Source organism: Suncus etruscus, chromosome 6 (assembly GCF_024139225.1).
Source record: "Suncus etruscus isolate mSunEtr1 chromosome 6, mSunEtr1.pri.cur, whole genome shotgun sequence".
NCBI lineage: Eukaryota > Metazoa > Chordata > Mammalia > Eulipotyphla > Soricidae > Suncus > Suncus etruscus.
Genome location: NC_064853.1, coordinates 79,731,827 through 79,736,991, shown reverse-complemented (window position 1 = coordinate 79,736,991; position 5,165 = coordinate 79,731,827).

The following is a 5,165-nucleotide window of genomic DNA, read 5'->3' as shown; positions in this document are numbered from 1 at the left end:
TAATATAACAAATAATGCCACATTATCGCACGTCTTTTCAGACTTATTCTGCTATCTGTGGCATATAATTCTAAAATGCCCCCAAATATAACTATTTTTACCTAATAATACTCTTCAAATGAAAGTGGGACTCTGAATAACTTGTGCTATCATCATAAGTGAATAAATAGCAACATAAGATTGTTTGCTGACTTAAGTAATACTCCTATCTTTTGATTTTGAGTTAACAAATGAAGATTATCTTGTGTAGTTTTGAACTGATTACATAAGTCCTGAAATATTCATCTTTTTAATAACAAATATATGTATATATATGTATAAAATCAGCAACAGCAATAGAAAAATGGACAGAAATTTTCTGCAGATACTTCTATAAAGAATATAAAGGCAGCAAACACTGAAAATACTCTCCTTCACTTAATTAGTTCAATAAAATTCCAAGTAACTTTGAGGTATCATTTCACACTCCGAGAACAGTTTGTATGCAAAGACAAGAAACAACAAGTATTGGAGAAGGTGTGAAGAAAAATTAACTCTTCTCATGTATTATTGGTCTAAACATAAACTAGTGCAACTACTTACTATATAAAACATTAAAATAGAGTTACCATATGTCCTGGCAATTTCACTTCTAGTTGTGTATGTGACATTTATGGCAAAATTAATTATATATAATTAGTATGTATATAAATAAATTATATAATACATTATATAAATTATATATATATTATATATATACTCCTGTGTATACTACTACTCTAGCAATAGCTAATAAACAGCAACAAGATAAATGCTCAGTGACATATCATTGGGTAAATCAGATATCGTGTATGCAAGCCAGAGTGATGGGGCAGCATTTAAAGTGCCTCACCAGGCTTAATCCCAGTCACCACTTACAGGTTCTGAAGCATCACTAGGAGTGATCCCTGAGCAGAGCCATGAGTAAGTCTTGAGAACCACTGGGTCTGGTTTAAAGCCAAATAAAAATAAATAAATAAATAAATAAATAAATAAATAAATAGATGTGTTATATATGCATACTTATATAGTGCTATATTTCTCAATTACAAAAGTTTCCATTTACAACACAGATAAGCCTAGATACTATATTAAATAAATCCAAAAAAGAAAGACAACATAATTTCACTCATATGTGGAAGATAGACAAACAAATTGATCAAAACAAAAATGTATTCTTAAATCATAATAAAACTGAAAAAAATAATAAAATATGACAAACATCAATGAACAAAAATAGGAACATATAAATGATCTCCATAGATATAATGGAATGAATGATCCAATCAAGAATTAGGGAATTTGAGGTTGCAGTGAGAGGACAATTAGCAGGATGCTTGACTTGCACACAGCCAACCTGAATTTGATCCCTGGCATTCCATATGCTCCCCTGAGAACCAGCAGAAGTTATTACTGAGTGAAGAATAAGGAGTAAAGTCTTGTATAAAACTGGGTGTGTCCCCACCAAAAAAAAATTAGAAAGTGGGTGACTAAATACAAAATAAGATGCGAACTTTATGTTGCCCATATTAGAAATTCGCAGAACTGATAAGAGGTAGAAAAGTATTCCTCATAATAGATTTGTAAATAAAACAGCTGCTGCCTATAATATCAGAAAATAAACTAATGCTCTAATAAGGAATAAATATGAGCACTTTATAATTGTAAGGGAGTCATCCAGCAAGATTTTAGCAATCAAACATATGAACAAATATATGTATGTATGTATATAACATCACTGGACTCATTCTACAGATGAAAAATCAATAAGAAAATATTAGTTTTAAGTTATTACTTCAGGTGAACATATTAGGTATGTGAAAATATTTTTAACCACTGCTACATGTACACAAAGAAAATACTTAAGAAAAGATCACAAACATATTGAAAATTAAGAATATTAAAATTATATCAATTTTCTGATTATGTGAGAAAAATTAAAGATCAACTATAAAAATAAATGAAATTTAGAAATAAAAAATTAGAAGAAATAGAAATTGATAAGAGCATGAAGTAGACTGTTGTTCAAATTCATTACAGAAAGTAGGGAAGAGAAGAGAGAAAAATACACTGATTGTTAAATAATAAGCAAAGTTTCACTATGGGATGATGCAAAGGTTCTGAAAATGAATAGTTGGTAGTGTTGCACTATGATGTGAATATACTTAGCACTGTAGAATGAATTACTTAAAATGGTTAAAATGGTAAATGATTTTTAAAATATAGTAACATTCCAAAGCTAGGCAGTTTGTCTTCATAAGCTATTATCTGAGTACTTTGATAACAAATAATGTTATGAAAAAATTTAATTCAATGCATATATATATAAATATACACATATATTTATGGATAAATGGTATTAATGAAAAGCATTTAAAAATAATTACCTAATCAACTTCCTTCTTAGAAATATTTTTGAGTCTAATAAAACAATACAGAACATACATGTTTTTGGGTGTCTATAAATCTTAACATAGAAATTTTATTGTCTGGTTTCTTTTTATATATTTTATTTAAGTATATTTTTCTTTTTTGTTTTCTTTTTTTCTTTTTTTTTGTTTCTACATAATCTGTAGTTACAGCCACTGCTATGAGCTCATCAAGCACAAAAGAGAGAGATTGACATTTTCATGGATCAAATGGTTTGAAATTCTCCAAAAAATTTTTTTTAATTTTAAAGAAGAAAATAGGAGAATAGAGCAAGAAAGTGATGATCTAACTTCCAGAATCTCTTGAAACAAAAACAAAATATTCTGGCCTATACATAAAGCTAACTATAAACAGAACACAGATGGCTGTACTGTTGTCTTGATGAAGGAGCTTTGTATTACAAAAAAGAAGAGTTGTGTTTACTCCCAAATAAAGATTACTTTTTATATTTGTTATGTGTTTAATATAAATAAAATTCAATTATCCAAATTAATCAGAAATTGAAATTTTGTTAAAAAATTAGTGATTCTTAATTCAAAGTTGAAGTAAGCAATGTTGAGATTTCAAAAAATTGTAAGTCATACACGATGAAATAGACTAAATTTTTTAATTTTAAATTTGATGTTACATTCACATAAAAAAGAAGGAATTTGTATCTTCTGCAACCAATTTTCTTACTTGCATAGATGTCCATTATGATTTTTTCTTTAATAGGAACCACATTCAGTGGTGCTCCAGGGGAACCAAGGAAGCTATGGGTCATGCAAAAAATAATGCTCAAGCCTGAAAGGCACTTAAAAACCAAGAGAATAAAAACCTTCAGTTCTGTGGATGTGTATGGCATGCAGTTCCATGTCAAACTCAGAATCCTGCACACACAAGACCCATGACCTACTTAATGCTTCACTACATCCTGATGCTATGAATTTTTTAAAGTTTATTTTACTCATTTTATTCATATTTCACAATTTGTCCATTATATATTGTCAATGTATACAATATTCTGATAGTGCATTTGCCACCAGAGTATCATCCATTTTCCTCCACCATTATTTCATGGTCTCCTACTCCTTTACTACTTCCAACACATTCCTCACTTCTTTCTTCCCTAGAAGGCTTCATTCTGTATATCAGTCCTTAGATACTGTAGTTATAGGTGTTTATTTTCCCTTTAAGTGGATTTTTGTATCATACATATAAGACATATCATTCTCTATTAATCTTTCTCTTTCTAGGTGGCTTGGCTTAGCAATATCCTCAATTCCATTCACAAAGTGGTTAATTATATAAGTTCTTTCTTTTCTTACAGTTCAGTAATATATCATTGTGTATATAAACCAGTTTATTTTTTATTCAATCATATGTTCCTGGACATTTCTGTTGTTTCCAGATTTTGACTCTTGTGAATAATGCTGCACTATATATACATAGACATATATATGTCTTTTCTAAGTAGATTTTTGGGTCTTTTATGTAGATGTTCAGAAGTGGGACTTTTGTATCACATGGGGCTCAGTGCTTAATTTTGGTTTCCAAAATGGTTGAACATGTCATAATTTTCAGTAGCAATGCTTGATTATTCCTTTTTCCTCACATCTAAAACAAATGTTGGTCATTTTCATCCTCTTCAAAGTATACCAGTCTTCCTGTGTGAGACACGTTGAATTGCTCTTTTGAATTGCATTTTTCTGATAAACAGTGATTCAAACGATTTTTCATAAAACTTTGAAGACATTTCAGTTTGTCTCTTCTTCCATTTTTGTATTTGGATTTTGTTAATATTTACCTGTGCTTTATGTGTTCAGAAATGAATTCTTGGTCAGATAGGTGTTGGGGAAATATTTTCTATCAGACTAATTATGTCTTCATATTCTGATCATCATTTATATCACAATGCAGAAGCTTCTTGATTTGATGTAATCCCTGTTATTTTTGCCTCAATTTGTTTATCCAATGATATTGACTCAATAAAGTTACCATTAGATTTCATGTCCTCAAGAGTTCTATTTATATTTTAATATGTCGAGTGGGTTATGCAACAGTCAGCAGTTATGTAAATAAACAGTAATCTGATGTTTTGGGGCAAGAAATTAAATTTCTTAATTAATTGATTTTAAGTAAGGTTGATTATCCTGGGTAACCTGAAAATGCTTGATTTAATTTATTGCAAATTTAAAGACCAAGACTAAAGCCTTCCTGAGAAATGAATTCTCCCTACTGACAGTAAGTTTTGCCCTGACTGCAGCTCATTTTGTTCATGACCTCCCCTTCCTGACTAGCTTTCAGATTTCAAACTTGTTTAGTCAACTCATATTGTTGTGTAAATCAATCTCTTGTAACAAATATTTGTAGGTGTCAAGTTAGACAGCCATAAACATATGTAATCCACAGAAAAAGAATTATGATGGTTATACTACTCTATGACACAATTAGGCAATTGAAAACAGTATGACCCCAATTCAAAAATAAAATAGGAGCAAAATAAAATTCTATGCGAAATAGTTTTTACTGTTTTCTACTTCCAAACCAAACCAATGTTTCTCTAAGGCAGGGATCATCAAACTATGGCCCATGGGCCACATACGAGCCACTGAGGACAATTATCCAACCGGCCAGCCCACTGGGCCAGCTGTTGTCTGTCTTTTTATTTTATTTTATTTTATTTTACAGAAGGACAATCATCAGTGAGGAAGAGGGGTGTGAAATTATGGGAATCG